Genomic DNA, 19,831 nt, shown 5'->3' with positions numbered 1-19,831 from the left:
CTTATTTTGAGTGTTAAATACATATTTATACAACCACATGAATTGAGGAATGGCTGGTTTGGTATTTTGTGTTGTCCACAACTGGTTAGTGTTATTCCTATGTGATCATTAGACTGCAATAACAAGCATGTATTTTACATAACACAGAACCCCGAATATGTTTCATGAATGAAAGTGATGATTTGATTTTGCTCTTCAAACATTTAGTATACTGTTAGGATGATACAGATATTTCAACCAATGAAATCATGACTTATTTAAGTTTTAACCTTCATTTGACTTCTTAATTATGGCAGATAATAGATCTAAATTACCTTCAAATTATATCAGAAAGATATGGTTAAATCATACTTCTGACCAAAGTATGATTTTTCACTTACTGAAGATCATAAACAATGCCTATGATTCCATTCATGTTAAATTCTAAGTTTCTCTCCACCATGCAAAGGTGAGCTTTATTCCTCTTGTATTTCTTGCAACAGTAAGTGCACCTATATTTGGTATGTACTAGTATCAAATTTAGGTTTGGCTATGTATTATATCACTTCTAAATAGTAGTGGGCTAAAAAGTTAATTTTTCTCTAGTGTTTAAGATGTCCTGAGGTAGGCAGAACACGGCTGATCTGACAGCTCCAAAAGTTACTTCAGGTGCCAAGTTCCTTTTAGATCATCCCTCTGTCACTCCTGGGTGTGCCCATAGAATCTAAGGTGGCTAGTAGAGCTCAAGTTATCACATGTGTATTCTAGGAAGCAGAGAATGGAAGAAGAGATAAAACTTCCTCCTCTTCAAGTATATAGTACTTCCTTTTAATTTTACTGACTCAATCTCAGTTACATATCTACACCTGCCTAAAAAGCTGGGAAATGTCTTTTAGCTAAATGCATGACAATCCATCAAAATTGGGATTCTAGTGTTAGAAAAGAAAGAGTGAATGGATATTGAGAGTCAACTAACAGTCTTTTTCACAGTACTTAGTAAGAATTGTTTAAATAGAAACCATCATAAAGAGATTTCTGAAATGTGCTTTGAGAATCACTACTTAGCAAGGTGTTTGAAATCAACAAACTTTTCATTATTTAGTGCTTTGTGCTGTTTAAAGTATTAATCTGAATTTAGATGATCAGAAGATGCTGTAACATCCTAAAGTTAAATCTGTTTATCTTCAATTTCTGTGGCAACAGCTGCATCTTACCAATGAACCCCCATCTGATAGAAACATGTGTCTAATTTCTATTTTAGTTCTGGCATAGTAACTGTGAAAGATTTTGGTTGGCACTTAGTTATATTGCTAATATGTCACCTACTATTATTGCTACTGAACCAGCTTTCCTGTCATCTCCCTTATCATGTAGCATATCTATAATCCTTATAAGTAAGCTAGAATTATATCCTTTCACAAAAATTTACATCTTAATTCTATCCCTAAACATATACACCCCCACTGACTTGAGCATTTCACATTTTGTCTTCTATTTTTACTTAAATTCTAATACCATTATTTAAAAATTGTCAAACAATCAAGACAGACTGAAAAGAAGGAAATCAACTAGAAAATTATACAGTTGGCAACACAGTGTAAAAAATGATAAAACTGTATATGTATAGTACTTTAAAAACAGGTAATAATTATTTTATTTGTTTTCCTTTGGTTTCTTAGAACATTAAATCTTAAAATTCTTACCTGACTCAAAAATTTGTTCATTACTGTATTTAGTTAAAATGTTGTCAGTATTCTGAAATCAGAATTTAAGGAGGTTTAAGAATTTTTTTTGACCAAATGTCCCTCACAGGTAGTAGTATTTCTTCATTATAAAATTTTCTAAGACTATTTAATAATTGTGATTTATTTCATTTTTTTATGTTTTTGAGTCTTATATTTTAAATAGTCTTATATTTTAGATAGACTAGCCTTTCCACACCTATTTAAGAATAAAGCACGCACACACACACACAAAATCTAATGGGAAACTCAGTGTCTATTGCCAGGGTTTATTGAATGATTGACTTCATACTGCGATTATTGGCAAGAGGCCTGTCAGTTATATTGGAGAAACCTTCAATTGTTGGCTAGTCTTTCCTCAAGGGTCACTCAGTTTCATCAGAAAAGAATCCTTAGGGCTCCTTTCTGGGAGCTATAGACCTGTAGATTTGATTGAATATGTTCTGAGAGTGAGTCCCACTCCCTCCCCTCCCCTTCCTTTCCCATATCCCTCCCCATTTCAGTCTCAGTCTCCCTCTACCTCTCCCTTTCCATATGTATTAAAGATTCGAGTTAGCTCACCATTAAGCATGTACACTTTTATTTAATATCTTTTCTTTAGTGTAGTAAGTCAGCCTCACCCTTAGCTGTTTCTAATGTTCCTGAATTTACAGATTCTCTGGTTGAATATCTCCAAAGAATAAATCTCTAGACTCTGTCAGATGAAGGATAGGCAACTAACTGGCCTTGCCAGTTGGTTGAGAAGTACTTAGGTTAGGTTTTCCATACTCCCATTATATCTTGTGCATAACTCTCACAACAGTTATTACAGTATATTATACTATGGTGGATGTTTGTCTACTCTGCTCTCTCTAACTATGAATTCCTAGAAAGTAGACTCTACTATTTTAGAAACAGTATTTAATAAATATTTGAAATAATGAAGTGACTGGGCTGATTATTTAACTGAAATGTTTAGGTTTAAAGTTAAGATTTGTAAACAAAAGCATATAGTCTTTGAAACATGTAATGAAAACTCTTTGAAAATATATTAAACATATATGCATTTAACCCCTGATTTTTTTAACCAAACTTCTCCAACAAATTTTGATGAGTTAAATATCAGGCACAGTTTTAAGAATTGGTAATACATCAGTCAACAAAAAAGAAAATGACCGGTGCTTTCTGAAACTTATAGTCTAGTGATAAGAGAAAACAAGAATTAAAATAAATATAATAAATATGTAAATTATATAATGAATTAGAAGTTAAGTTCTATGTAAATAAGTAAAAATTAGAGTAGATTGAGGAGAACTAGGAGAGTTGGAAGAATTCAGTTTGCAGTATTAAATGTGTTTCTTAGGCCACACTGGTGAGATTTGAGCAAAGACTTGTAAGAACAGTATTAATTAAATGAATATTTGCAGGAAGAATGGTCCAGAGAAAAAAATAATAAATAGAGCAATGAATGGCCCCAATGTAGAAAAGCAAATAGTTCAATGTGGCGGGAGTGGAATGAGCAAGAAAAAGGAAGAGTAATGGAAAATGTGATAAGAGAGAAAGCAGGCCCAAGTTCATGTCGAGACTTTTAGGCTATTACAGAGATCCTGGCTTTTACTCTAAGTGCAATGGTGTTGTTGCTGACTTTTGACAATGATATGACAGGATCACAAGTACATTTTACAGATCACTCTGCTGTAGTAAGAATGGACTGTAGGGGAGAAGGGTAGAAACAAGGTTGTCTGCTAGAAGGGTCTTACAATGATGATGTGGCAAGGCAGTGATTCAGACCAGGATGGTAGCAGTAGAGGTGAGAGTTGAGAGGTGGTTAGATCCTAGATATCTGAAGGTGCAGCGAATGAGAATTGCAGATGGATTGAACATGAATTTTGGCCTAAATAACCGAAGAATCAAATTGTCATCAACAATGAAGTATAAAAGGCTATTAGTAGAACAGATTTGGGGGGAGAAGATCACATTTAGACATGTTTTGGATTTGTTTATTAGATATTTACAGATAATAAAAAAATGGCTATGTCAGGTCATCAATTCAGGAGAGATATTTGAACTGGAAATATACAAATATACGTGAAATCACTGAGGAATGGGGCATAGCTGGGAAAGAGAAAGTCAAAGAACGAGTTCTGGGTTATGTTCAAATTAAGAGGCCTCAGAGAAGAGGAAGAACCAGTTAAAGAGACAGAGAAGAAAATAAAACAAGAGCCTGTGACCTGGAAACCGATAAATTGTTTCAAGGAAGAGGAAATAATTGATTCTGTCTATTGCTTGGGAAGTCTAGTAGGACAGAAATCTAGAATTGATCATTTTACTGTCTGTTGCAGAGTTGGGATCAAAGAGGGGAATTTGGTGGCAGCAGCAGTGGTGGTGGTGGTGATCTGGACTACGTGAGTTAAATAAAGAATAAAGAGGAACTGGTCATAGAATAGAGAAGTTTGTTGAAATGTTTTGCCGAAAGGGAACAAAAAATGAAAAAAATAAGTTTGTTTTACATTTATATATTATATATATAATATTATAATAATCAGCACATTGTTTCCTCTTTGCCGTTGGGAAAGGTCTAGCAAAGAGTGAATAATTGATGCTATAGGAGAAAGTGAAGGGCAATTCCTGGAGCTATGTCCTTGAGTTGGGGGAAAGATGGGAACTTGTGTGAAAGTCTGACTGAGAAAAGAGCTTGGAAACTGCTTGGATGACATCAGGCAGAAAGGCAGGGTATGTGAGTACATGTACTGGTAAATGTGGAGGGTAGATTCTTTGGAGGTTCTTTTCTGATTGCTTCAATTTTTTCACTGAAGGGAAAAAATGTCATCAGCTGAGAGCGAGGACAGGGGAGAGAGTGTTAAGGTTTGAGGAGTGAGAAGACGTGAAATACTTGTCTAGGAAAATAGAAGTGTGAATGTCCTAGAGATGTATTTAATGATTACATGACATCATTAAGGCCCACTGCAAGCTATGAACAGGAATATAAAGTGAGACCAGTCAGCATGAAGGGTGTCGTTTTCTAGCCAGATTCAGCTATATGGATGTGGGAGCAGAGGAGAAGGTTTGGATTTAACCAGAATAAAGAGAGGGCAAAGGAATTAAAGTTATGTGGAAGGAAATGATTATAATGCTTGACTATGGATTTAAAAAAATTTTTATTTTTAATTTAAATTTAAAGAGAGCAGAATTCTTATTTTTGTAAACCAAGATAATATTCCCTGCAAATGAAATTATAATAATAATGTGCTCATTAATATACCTAATAAAAGTCCAATTTGAAAATTTAACTTAAGTTCAAATGTGTCTATAAAGTTTCTTCATCTCCATTTTAGAACTTCAATGAGATATCACCATTGATATTTCAGCAATTGATTATCTTGTATCTGTTTTCTGAATAGCAGCATTATTAACTATTATGACAAGTAAAGTAACAAAGTTTAAAAACAAAATCTGTGACTGTCGTTTGAAGCAACTTCTGGATCACATAATCTTTAAGGAAACAATTGGAATAGGAGAGAATAATGGATAACACACAGAAAAGCTTAAATTCGCTCCTAAATCTCATTTTCAGAATTATTATTAGAATGATACACTTATGTATCCATTACTTAGCTGACCATTAAAATTATGCTGAAAATCTAGAAAAAATAAAAACTGAATATTCAGTGAAGTAGTACATCTTTCACATAAGTATAAAATAGTCTTTCAATGACACCGTCCTAGAAGAGACAACACAAATGAATGTGTATATTCCTTTTGCAAGTTCATGTTTTTGTTTCATGCAGTATGGTCCATATTTGGAAGAAAACATTTAATTGATTGTAACTTTATAAGATGGTTATCTAATTGCTTCTTTTTATATGATTGGCTAGAAACTCTTATAACTTAGCATTCTTATTGGTGCTGAAGAAAGTCTATTTCAAAATAATTATATTAAAACGTCTCTTGACCTGATGTACATGAATATCATAGTGTTTGCAAAACTGTGTGTGTGTGTGTATACTTATATACACACTAGTGGATAGAGATCCCTATCTTTTATAAGCTTCTCAAAGAGGTCTTTGACCCTCCAAAATAGTAGTGAGAACTGAGAAGTTCATGATGAAGGAGACACATTTATTCACACAGAGTAAAAACTTGTATGTAGTAGTTCTAATTTGCATATAATGAAACTGGGTTACTGAAAGGACAAGTGAATGTACCCAAATCACCCAGAAGGCAATAGTGTCAAACACAAAAGCCACATTTAAAAAATTGTCTCTCCAATGGACTAACTAGGAGCATGCAGTTTTTCAGCTGTGAGCAATTGGCTACTGATAAACTTGTTCATTAACAAATCAAGCAGCTGTTCAGATCTGCAAAAAAGCCCCCATGTTGTCTCTAAATACTCCAGTACAAAATCAGTGTAAACCAATTAAGTTACATGATGGGAAAAGCATCAGATGTATAACTGATGATTCACTTAACCTCAGCTCACTCTTCTTTTAGGTTTCAATAATCATCAACCTCCAGAAAATGATAAGCTTTTACATCAAACTTGAATAAGTATTCCAAAGTGACTTCTACTATTTAAAGAGAAACATACATTTTAGAAATTTTTTTTTTTGGTGTGGCTATCTTTAATCATTTTGTTACTGGGGAAAAAAAAGAATCTCTGACTAGAAGTAATCTAATGGCCCCAAAGATTGTATTATTTATGTTAGGAAATACTGTTTACACTTAAAAAGTTGTTAAGTATTGATGAAAGTAATGATGGTGATACTATTATTTTTAAATTATATTATCATGATTGAATCAAACTATCAAGATGTACTTAGTTTACATAAGGTATGCCATAAAGAAATCTAAATTAGGATTTAAGGATTGTGGCAAATTTAGCACACAAAATTATACACGTTATTTATTTTTTCATACAAACAAAGCATATGGTCTACTCCAGCCTTTATTGCTATAAGTATTTTAGAAATAATTCAGTCCAAAACTCATTATGCAAGAGTTGAAATTATTTTACTTATAGCTTTTTAGTTCATCTGTATAACCTATTTCCTATTTTCTTTGTTTGGATAGTATCAAAATTGTGGTAAATATTAATCTTAAAATTATAGAATTTTTAACTTCAAAGGACTCTAAAGATCCCTGGGTCCAACTCCTTTATTTTACTTTCTCAATAAAAACTCATTAGGAAAATAATCCTATTTTTCACATTCATTTCTAAAAGGAACACAGATTTCTATGCTCTCACCCAGCCCAGCTCTCTCAATGAAAGGAGTGACCTTGAATTGAACTGTAGAGAGTAAATGGAAGAAAAGTTTACTGAAAAAGTTTAGTAAGGATATAGGAGATTAATGCATATATTTGTGTTGGACACTCTTCCCTATGCTGCATATTCAAAGTGATGGAATCATGTTATTTATTATATTTTTCAGATCATTTGTGATGTTAATTTATGTGAGTTTGATATCACGTTTGTCTTTTAGTTGTGTGTTATTCTGAGAAATCCCTGGGGAAGCAAAGGATTTATATGCTTTGTGTACACTTTCTGCAGACTAAGCGCTCTGGCATAATTATTTCTGGCACTTGCTAACTGATTAAAACATCCAATTTAACTCATGATCAGTAAGATTAAACCTCTTTAATATACCTCAAAAGTAAATTATCATTTACTACTCAAACATCCTTTTCTGCACATGTCCCTAGTAAAGCTGTTCTTTTTTTGTTAATGCACCTTTTAATGAGGATTCCCTTTCATTTCTTCCTTTGGGCAACACTGCCTTATCCTTTATAGGGAGGTAGAAACAAAGATGAGATGGAGGCTGACTAGATAAGTTCATGGATTTTTAATGTCATAACAATTACAAGTCTTTATTTTTGTTGTGTTCTGTAAAGATTTGCTGTTCAAGAAAACCTGTCCTTGCTTTGAGTTTATTTGATGTACAGACAATGGAAACAGTTAGAAGGAAATAATATTTGAAAAAAAATCACTTATATGACTTGGGGAAAAACTCATCTTTTATTTATTTTAAATTAGTTACTTTTAAATACTTAAATGTTACATTTCAATCTTACAGTGAAATCCATTTAGCAGACTATCCAAAACACATTTCAATATTAGGATAATTCGAAGGAAATGAAGATCTCCAAGATTAAAAAAGTTTGATATAATCCTAACTTAGAATAATTGCAATTTGCAAGTCTTTAAAGGACCTGCTGAGGACCCTCGCAATGGTTTATCACTGTAATGAGGAAGAAAGGAAAATGTAATAGATAACATGCATTGGTTAAGTTAGGGCTTCGTGGAGCTTTGAAACAGTCACAGGTGTAAGCATCACACACTGAGAGTGGTAGGGGGGAAATCAGATTAGTAAATCCTCCTCTGTGGATGCTGGAGTGTTATTGTGTACAAATGTTGTGGTTACTGCCTTTTATGCATAGGATTAACATCAAATGAAACAAGAATTATGGAGTAGGGTTTTAGATAGAAAATAGGTCAAGTCAATGCAATAAATATTCTGTGAGAATTTTGATCCAGATTTACAAATACTTCACCAGATTGCTAATAAGCCTGTAGCTCTGCATGTAAATATTTGAACAGTATGAAAAATGCATCTGAGTTAAACAATACTAATATGCCCCAAATAGGTTGAACTACTGAAATGTTGTCATAAACCAGGCAGAAGGGACACTTTTATGGAGTATGTGGTCGATATACAAAAAGCACTGCCAAAGGTCGTCTCCTAAATTGTCAGGAAATCAAAATCTCAAAATGGGGTAAATATCAGTTACACAAATTCTAAGAGCAAGAAGTAAGCTTACAAAAACTTTGTATAGATTTCTCATTCTTGAATCTATACATGTTGGAGTCTGGGAAATAACAAAGAAAAAATTGGCCACTCCTAAAAAGAAATTCTTAAAATTACCATATTTATTGGGTAGTCTCCACTCCAAGATATAATCTGGACATGAGAATATCTTGAGAAACCACTAATAAATGTGATTTTTTTTTTTTTTTTATTAGCTGTGTTTGTGCCAGCACTCTGGACCTTAGGGACTGCACATATGTATAAGCTTAGTTGTCAAATATTCTCTCCATTTCCCCATTTCACATAAAAATGGAGAATAATTTACTGTTGAGCCACAACATTTGAATCCCTAGGTTAGTGTATTAGTTTCAACAGTTATTAAAGGTTGTGTAAGACCTATCACATTTCCATTGTACCTTTGGAACTAATTTATGGTCTCGATCTTTTTTTTCCCTTAATGTTTTGGTCAAATATGAGACTATAAAGACTTCAAGAAAAGTAAAAACAATAATAAATGTCCTATTTTTTCCTCTAGTTCTAGCAGTGATTATACCAAATTCCTAATGTATTTACTTCATGTTAATTGATGAAATAGTAATGGGCATCCTTTTTAATAAGAAGCAAGTTCAATTATTGATCACACCATCTGTTAAAAGGCAATATTCTATCACTTTCCAAGTGTGTGATTTATTTTTAACTAAGAATGAAAACTTAACTTTGAACGTGGGAGAGGGTAAGCTTGTCGTACTTAAATTTTCATAAATTGGCAACTTTTGGCACAGGTGCCAAAGAGAAAACAAGAATAAATGTCTCAAGCCTTGGTTGTTAGGGTCTGATCATAAGCATTGTGGTGTAGAATTCATGGATTATTCATGTGTAATTACAGATAGCTATTGTGCTCCTTTAAATCATCCCTATGGCCCATTATGGCCCATAACAACTGAAATAGCAATTGTCATAGTAAGGTTTGGGCTCTGTCACAGAGTGTGGACTCTAATCAATAATGATGAATGGTAAAATTTTACATCAAGCAGTCCAAAGTCTGGTTGGCCCCCTCTATAAATCTGTACAAACACCAAACAGAGCAGCTGCAGGTTCTGGAAATTTAAAAGCCAACACTCGCCTTACCCCCTATGTGCATTTACCTCTGTAAAAGTAGAAAAAAAAGATGAGGGAGGGAGAAAAGGAAATGCTTAATATATCAATCCAATAATTCACGTGCTGTTAGAAGAATTTTCCCCTTATTTAAAAGGGAGTGAACCCTAGGTTGTTTTCAAGGTCAATTTCAGGTGAAAGGGGGGTCATCTAGAGGTCACTTCAGCTCCCATGCAGGTCAATACCGCCTCTTCACTTCCATAGTAGACAAGCCGCTCACACCCAATCAATCCACTGAAGCTGCTGCTGCACCCAGCGTAATGAACAGTGAATAAATGTAGCCTATCATCACAAAACATGCTTTTTAAGTACCTTTCCTTTTCATGTAAAACCTCTCGCTGTCAAATTCTACATTCACTCATCCAGCAGTGAGTAGCAAAAGTGAGAAATCAGACTCTCATTGGGGTTGGTAAAAGGTCACAGCTGACAGACACGGAGGTTAAACTGCCGAGTTAAAATACTGTTCATTACCCACTGCAGCTTTTTGCTAACTACACTTCTTTGTGTTATAGTCAAGCAGTACATCAATATGCTCCTCCTCCTAATTTATTGTTGAATTGTATGAGGTGGGGGCTAAAGAGAAATTGATGTCTTATATGTGGCACATATAGAACATATATAAATATACATATTGCTTTTGCTTTTGAATACTTCAAATTTCTTATTTATTTTCATAGCTAGAACCCTATCCAGCGTTGTGTCTACTTGAGATACACCCTAATTATTAGGGGAAACATAAGTCATAAAATCAGAAGAGGCTAGGTAATCTGAATTTCAAAAGCCCAGAGCCAATTGTTTAGAAACTTTTTTTAAAGATTTTTTTTCTTATAATAATTGTGTATAAGATATTTTGATTTTTTTAATTAAAAAAACTTTGGTTAAATATATGAAAACCTACAACTTACACCAAGACATACAAAAGTGTGTTAAATGTACACAATGTTTTAAAATTCAATTTATTAAAAATTGTAAGCTAGTCTTACACTGACAAGATTAACACCTATCAAACACATTGTCAGGCCAGAATCTGTTATTTTTTTCAGAGAAGTGTGTGATACCTGGATTTTTTTCATTAATTCTGATGTAGTTAAAGAGCCTTTAATAGTGGTGAATAATCACTGGAGTTTGAGTGGAAACAGTACTTTTTTCTGAATTCAGTAGATAAATGAAATGGTTTTGGTGTGAAATCTGAATGGATTAGAACAATTTTCCAAAAATAAAATTTCATTCTTTGATTAATTAATACGTAGGTGGAATTCCCTTTATTAAAATGCAGAGGCTTTGTATTTAAAAGTAACAATATGAAAACAAGTCATAGAATGTTCCAGTACAAAATCACAAATCATGAATAAAATAAAGTTGTATTTACATGCTCTCTACAACAAAAATTTAACTCAACAAAATTACCATTATCTATTTACATCTTTAAAAAATGCATTCTGAGATTCATTCTAGAAAAATATATCTTTTTTCCCCTTCTCGTATGCCTTCTCTCTCTGTGGGACTGAAAATAAAATGTTATGACTTAAATCACAAGAGGCTAACATCATTTTTAGCAACAAGGGCTGCATAATTTCAAGACTATGAGTGAGTGGCTGACTTTAACTAAAATGTTTCAGTTCTCTGCGTATATAGGTACATAAATAATTCAGAATTAATCCCTGCAGAGGGGACAATGGGAATCGTAAATTATCCATGTGCCGTCCTCAACATTAGAGGCAATGAACCTATAGTAACAAACTATGAGTGTTACTCATTACATACATTTCACAGACACCTTAACCTTTTGAATATTAATTTCCCTCTGCTTGTAGCTAGGCAGTATCTTTTTTTATTTTTTTATTTTTTTATTTTCCTTCCCATTCCTCTTGCCTTCATTTCCTTCTCTCTCTCTCTTCCGTTAAATCTCCTAAACCATAGTTAAGCTGCAGCTACTGAATGGATGCATTGGAATACACTGATTTGTCACAGATAGGGTTTTTGTTTTTTTTTTAGCTATATGTTTTTTTTGTAAGAATCCCTTAATATTACACGTAGCCCCTCTGTAGAATGTAAAGCGAAGTGTGTAAGTCAGACTGTCTTTATGAAGATAAATGGGGTTTGCAAATCTGGGCCAATCTGACTCCACATTTGACAATATCCTTTGAATTTCAAAACGCGTATCATAATTTTTTTAAACTAGGAAGATAATGCAAGATTGTCATAATTTTCATCTGAACATGAAAATAAAGTTAAGAAAGAGGTATGATCGCTCCCAATTATGAAATTTATTACGTCTTAAACTGTGAGTTTATTAAAAAAAAGACAATGAGATATAACAATGGCTATTCTCTTTTTGTTTCTGAATTACATTCCCAATTAAAAATACTCTGATAAGCTTTATAACTCCTATTTTGAATGATATAGAGAGTAAAGAAAGACTTCTTTCTAGTCTAATTCATTATGCCCATTCTTGTCTGTTGGATGAGATAAATTGAAATATTCATCATGAAAAACAAAATTCATAATAAATACAATTTTAAAATAAATACACATATTTGTATACAGAGATATACATAAATATGTAGACACACATGCCTTGTATGTATTATACATATATATGAATTTATATGAACAGAATTATAAATTCCAACATTCAACTGACCTACACATAATATGAAGGGGCGTCAACAGACGTAGCTGGAGTAAAATTCAACAAAATTGTTTCAGCACCAAGTTTTCAGATATTTCAGCATGCCTTTCCTGGCATCGTTGCATGGCTTGTTCCCCAATCTCTTCCAGCTCTTTAATTACCTTTCTGTACCTTCCATCAGTGCCTAATTTAAAATTATAGACCCACCAATATCCAAGATCTCTCTTAGTTTTCTTTCCTTGCTCTATTAGTCTCTGAAGCTCTTTTAGCTTTGACATAATATATAGTGTGCTTTTTTAAAGTAATTAATTACCCGGACTGAAGTTCTTTGAGGATAGGGAGTTTTGTTGACTTTGTTCGCTGCTACATCCTGAATGCCTGAGAAATAGTAAAAGCTCAAAAAATATGTTGAAGAAATGAAGCATGGTAGTAAATTTGAAGTATCAAGGACTATTTGAAAATCATTCTAGTCCCAGCAAGGCTGGCTAATGGGACTAATTATGACATTAATCTAAGGCAATATTTCCTTCTCTTAAGTGGCGTCCCCTGCCCCATATGTTACCTTTGGGCATCCATTGCCTTCAGGGTCTCCCTGCAACCATTTTTATTAAAATTAAAACTTGCCCTCAGTAAATGTCTGATATTAATCATTTACAAATTACATTGTACTTGCATAAAATGCATTTTAAGCCTTATATTATACGATTAAAAGAATTTGTTTTCTATTAAAGAAATTTCAAGTATAAAGAAATTAGATATTTTACTTTGGTTTTGTGGACTCTAATTTTTTGATCTTCAATTCATGTTTTGTAAATTTCCATTCCTCTCACCTGTATATAAAAACACCTATGGTTTATTTTGTCTATGGTTTATTTAAATGGACTGGAAATAGCCTTAATACCAGCTGATTTGTGGCCACCAAGCACATGTGAGCATACTTCCCCCTCCTGCCCACACACACTTTTTCACAGAAGGCAAATAACTAAATCTTAGTGTTTTGAATATGACAACAAATTATATTTTCTTATTAAAAAAAGACAGTTCTTCCTAAAGTCCAAAAAATTCTTTGAAATTACTGAAGACCTGGGTTAGCTTTTACTTAGGAAATTTGTGGTGGTAAAGGAAAGAAAAAAGAAGAAACTTTACCTTAAAAACTTTACACAAATGGCCCCAAAAAAGAGTTGTATGTTTTGTAGAACCGAGCTGTACATTTTATCTCATCATTTTGGCATCAACGATATTGATGTAAAATTATGATTATACAATCACGATTCATAAAAATAAATTATGCAACTTTATGACACAATTTTTATGAACAAACCATTGTTGAAACTACAGTGTCAAATAAAACTGTTATTCCCCATATTTTTGTGGGATTCTAAAAGCAAAGGCCCAATATGTAAAGAAATGTCAGCCGTTCTATACCAAGTTGTATGTTATTTGAGTATATCTTTTGGGCCATACACTTTTTTTTAACCCAATTCTTTTTCTATCCAGTTAGCAGAAGTTATCATCATTTAGTGAAGAACGACAGTTGTAGCAGGAATGACTCTCAATACTCAATCACAGTTGTGTAAGAAACATAAAGTTTTAATTTTCTATAACTGAACTTAGGTTTTGTTTCAAGTCTTCATTTGGAAGATATTATCAGCCTTTCAGGTTGCCTTTTACCCATTCCTGTGGGTAGAAATCTACATTTCTGGGCATTATGTAGTGGGAGGTCTTTGTGATAGAGATCAGGCATCTTGCTTACCACCATTGCCATCACCTAACCTGGCACCTGCCATGGCATCTATTTACTTAAAGAGTTTGGTTTTTGGACCAAGCATATCCCTCCTGTATCACTCCCTTCTGAACCTGCATGACCTCTCTTTCTCTCCTAGCTGCTTTAATGACCTCTTTGAGGCATAAGACATTGCATTTTTATTTATTTATTTCCTTTCTCTAGGGCCATAGAAAACTTTCAGCTGTTCCTTTCATTTACTGGATCATGGGTTGTATCAGGACCATATGATTAGACACCTCATTGAGCCATCTTTACTCTCCCTTTCCTGAACCATCCATGCTGGTTGAGAGCATAACACTAGGGTAGTATAGCTTTTATGACCACTATATTAAATGTGAGCAGTGAGCATCAATCCTCTTTGTCCTTTGATTGTCCCTAATTCATTTGAACATAGTTCTTCCCCTGCTTTCGTCTTCTCTCATTACTCCCTAAAGAGAAGGACATTTAGTCTTAATTGTAAAACACACTTTTAGGATAGAATTTCTTTGGGTACATGTAATAATCCCTCATTATGCCATTAGAATTTTTTAAAAAGACTGTTATAGAATGCATGTTTCTATATCCAATTAGCTATTAAATTAAGATGAGTTATCACTGTGTTTGTCATTCCACGATGAGATATAAGACGTGTGGGATAGTTACTTCACTTTGGAGTAGAGGATAATAGAGTACATTCTCTTTCTGTAGAAAATAATGAGAGCAGGGGAAAAAGCAGAGATCTCTGTGACTTATCTCAGCATACCCTTGAAGAGTACAGAGTAGTGGGAAGTGATTTCAAAATGAGGAAACCAACTCAGAAGAGTTTCAAGTTATAAATTTCTGAGGAGCCAGGTATCCCTTAGTCCAAAGAAAATTATGTTTCTTAATTTTAAGTTTTCTTAAAGGGATCATTTTTAATGATAGCCAGACTTTGATTTAGCAGGCAGAGATCTTCTTGTTAAACATGAGTGTTTACTTTCTCATATAATTATCCTTATTCCACGGGCTGGGGGAAAAGATTAGTGAACATATGTCTTGATTATTCATTTTAATAATTTTTCCTCCTACCCCCAAATATGTGGTTATAGGTGTTGAGTGTTCATTTTTAATATCTTCTTTTAAAAGTTAATTAAGAGCAAAAAGAGAAAATAGTTACAGGCAAACATGCTATTTAGTGACATTCCATAAGCAAATGATTCATTAATGTGATGAAAACATCCTTACAATCCTTGTAATAGGACCTGAAAGCGTGAACAAAGGCAATGTCTTTTTCAAAATTAAAGTTGTGATGTATAGTATTATCAAATTATTAAATGTTGTATTCCCATTTAGATCGACTCTATTTCTATAACTAGAACAACCAGCTTAATTTGGAATGCGTAAGGGAGACCTTGTTGCCAAAGAACTCTTTCCGTGTGTAGTGTGAAATCAATACACCAATGATCTAGACATATTCAGTACTTTGCACACAGTGTGTGCTAAAAAATGCTTGCTGAATCACTTTAGAAAACCATCTCTTCCCATACCTATAACTGCTCACAAATTATTTCTTCTTGAAGGATTTTAGGTAAGTTCTAAGGAAATACCATGCTTAGCAATATAGTCTATTAGCTTAAAACATGATGATGTAACAACATAATAAGTAAAATAATATAATAATCTCCAAGTACCTGGCAGAGAGTTAAGATAACCAGCTATACATTTTTTTTTTCTGAAAATTATATGAATAGATACAGGAACATGTGTACTAAGACCATAAAGCTACTAAGCATCTGAAGATGGAAGTGGTACCACAGAGATAAAAAATGTTTTTTTAAAAATGCAGAGGCTGATGACATCAAATGTAACGTTCACTTATTTCTTAATTTTGGTATGCATTATTGTTGTTCCCACTTAGAGGCTAGACAATGAGTACCATCACCTATTTAAAACTTAACTATTCATCCTGTAAAAATAAATATCTGAATTATGCTATTGCAGGGAAATGGATATCAATCAACATAATGTTAACTTAAACAGCAAAATAATTATGTAGACATTGATTATAACCATGAAAAATATAGAAATTGATAAAAGTACCATTTTCTATGCTTATATAATTGTTAAAATAAAATTCTACTCAAAAATACAAATTTTTTAGCAATGCAGATGCAAAGCTAATCTAGGTGATGTTTTCTACAATGTATTAATGCATTCTTAATATGTTAGAAATAATAAATTACATGAAATACTAGAATAATATGTTTTGTGATAACATTATATGAAAACTTCTTAGTGAAATTTTAAAAATATGCATTCTTTTAAAAATCAACCTTTTTAAAAAAGAACAAACTAACTTTTGTAATTTTATAGTTGTGACAGGCAACCACTAGGATATTTCTAGAAATGGTATCACACTTAACACCAAATTTTGCCTTGTCCTACTTTTACCCTTTAATCTCATGATCTACCATGATCAAACAGTGTGCCCAAGGCTATTGCTTCTCTGAGATGGTATTTCTGGGAATGACCTTATAATACTATCAGACATATTATTGCTGTCAACACTTGGTAATAATGGCTGAGGACTTTATTGTAGGGACTAGGCAAAACTAATGGAAAATGTTAAAAATTAGAGGCCCCAGAAGTTTAACTCTTCTATTCCTTATGTACGTGTATGTTCACATACACACAAACACATAAAAATTTAGTCACATATATGACTCCAAAAAAATAAACTTCCAGAAGTCAAATACAATATTATATATATGGGAGTAGAATTTATTGAATGATTCCTATGTAAAAAGTCTCATATGCATTATATGTGTCTACATGTGTGTAGAGAACTTTGAAGGTTCTCTACAAATTTAACACCAATAATAATCTGCTAATATTGGTGTTACAGAACATCCACATTATAAGTTTTTTTCTAGTGCTTGATTTTTGAAGGGTTCAACAGGTCCATTTGAATTCTCCTTTCTTAAAGTTCATGGACCGGCTGAATGATTGAACAATATTTTAAAAGTTGATGAGTCAACTACAGAGAATCTGGTGAAGCAAAGTTCATCTACTCAACATTTTCCATAACCAAACTTGAGTCAAAAAATTGAAAAAGTAGCAAATGCAATAGCTATTGGGGATATTTCTTCAGGTTGTCATTCGCTAGATAGAAGAAATCAATGTCAATTTATTGAGCTAACAAAAAACCCAAGATGAGTTGAATTTTCAAGAAAAATTTTGGATTACAACAAATCCTTTAGACTTAAATTAGTTAACATTGCTTCTATTTCCTTAATGGAATTAATTAGACTACAAGTTCCTTCGTAGCAGGAATTTTATCTTCATAGTAGTTACTCCTGGCATCCAGGTCACAGTAGCCATTCAATTTATGTCAGCTGAATTCATGAATAATTGAATGAATAAATGAAAAAGATCTATTGAAATATTTGTTCAGTTCATCATCAAGTTATAAGTACTTTAAGGTTTTGCATAAAAAGACATATCCCCCTACACAACATAATAAAATAGATAAAGATATAATAAATGCAATATTTGTAAATGGTACTTATTCAAAATAAATCTTTGCCTCAGAGGCAAATATGAATCAATTAGTTTTATCTTTTCACAGTGTCGTAATTTACACATCGACTCTCAAATGTTTTATTTGGGGGACAATTTTATTTTTCTTATTCTTGCTCTAGATGTATATTAAAATTAAATACAGAGTACATTTTTATTCAAAGAAACGCTAAGTAAATAGAAAACTATTGTGTGGATTTTCTGGTGAACAAGAATAAAAAAATCTATATTTGAATATTTGGAGTTATGTTAAATGAGCACAAGATAATTGTGTGCTTAAAAAAAGTAAATCAAGTAAGCCCACTTGACTGGGATTTACAGATTACATGGTTTTCCTTCTTAGACAAAAAAAATACCCTCAGAAACCACAGTCCAGTTATTCAATTTCACTTACTAATTAAGGAAACTAATAATTTCCTCAAGTAGTAGATAATGCATCTCTGAAGGGTGACACAAAATCTGTCACCACCTATGGCTTGTTTTATTTAATGTAAATGTTTTTGGAAAAAATAAAAGTTTTAGAAATTTCTGCATTTGGCATGGTAGAGATATACATCATTCCTGATATGTGAGTTTTGGTTTCATATCCTTTAGATAATGGTGTAGGGTATGCTTTTTCTCCCCTGGGACAGTGAAAAACACAGAATGATGGCAATTGGAATGTAACTATAGACATGTTTTCTCATAATAAAAACTGTTATCTAAGCTATCAGTGAAATTACAATTAAATTGAGCCAATAGCTCATATTTTTAGAACTATCATTTGAAAAATTATATCTATATTTTTCTTATATGGCACATAAGAGATATTGCAAAATACCAAAATAAACTCTTTTCATACCTTCTCAAATGTCTTCTGGAGGAGCCGAAGATTTAGAGCAAAAGTAAGCTCTTCAAAAGATGTGTTTTAAATAGTTTTAAAGATTATAGAGAGGATTAATGAGATGGTATGTATGGAATGCTTTCCATGTATTCATGTCATCCTGTACTAAATATAGTTGTTATTAAAATTTCAAGCAAGTTTCATAGCTACCATCTCTTATAATATATGAAGTTCATGGGTGTAGAGTTATTGCATAAGAGACAAAGATTTTAGGACATGTTTCCACTTTAACTTAAATATTTACAGATCAAAGCTAGCCCTTATATTTATTTATGGAGTAACTGTTCTTGTCATTTTGGATTCTTTTTCTAGTAGCCCTCAATGAATTGTTTTAAGAACTTCATGAGAAGTTAAGAGCTTAATAAGTTGGCTCTGTAAAATATATTGGTGTACTTTAAAGACAATAATCACAAATAATGAAAATCATACTTTTTATTTAACTATGTAGACAACTTAAGGAGTATGAATTTAAAAGAAATTAGTCATAGCTAATTCCTGTTTATTATTTTTGGTAGATAATATTGGAAACAATTTGAAACAACTAAACTCCAGAATTTTTTTTTTTTATCACCTTCCAAATGTTAGTAAAAAAAAACCATTTTGTGAATCAAGAAGGGCAATATTTTGAGAATCATGTTTAAATTAAACAGCAGGTCATTTTAAAGATCAAAATGTGAAGTAGTGCTAACAATATTTAAGTATTTAGAACTCAGAAACAAGTCCCGATTGGAGGGGTGTCATACTAGGAAATCCAACTGATTAAGATCATATTATTAACATCAGTTAGATCATAAAATAAATGGATACACATGAGTACATCTCAGTCTTTTGTTATTTTTGTGCCCTGCCTTCATTTTATTCATAACACTTACTACTACTTAACATAGTCAATCTTCTCCCATTAGATTGTGTACGCCATGGGAATAAAAACTTCATCTGTTCTGTTCATTTCTGGATCCTCAGAACCTAGTAAGTAACAGACTCTGAATAAATATTTGTAGAATGAAAAATTTGACATCAAAATTCATATAGTTAATTTATAAAAACATCTATGGTCTTATAGATAGTAGAAAAGATATTGACATATATCACTCTCAATGTTTTCCATAGGATTTCTCTCGTAATTCTTCTTTTTAGTTTATATTTATTAATATATATGGATGATTTCCTAGATTTCTCATCTCTAGGGTATGTGGCTCCTGGGTGTAGTAATTCTGTAAAGACCAGCAAAATAACTTTCTTTTCAAAATAGAGCCAAGGATTACATTTAATCTAGGGCAGTCCAAGTGAGAATAAAATACTTGTTTAGATTTGAAAAAGAAGAATGCCTAAAGA

This window comes from Pteropus vampyrus, unplaced genomic scaffold (assembly GCF_000151845.1).
Source record: "Pteropus vampyrus isolate Shadow unplaced genomic scaffold, Pvam_2.0 Scaffold11, whole genome shotgun sequence".
In the NCBI taxonomy this organism is placed as follows: Eukaryota; Metazoa; Chordata; class Mammalia; order Chiroptera; family Pteropodidae; genus Pteropus; species Pteropus vampyrus.
Note: the sequence above shows the minus strand (reverse complement) of the source record.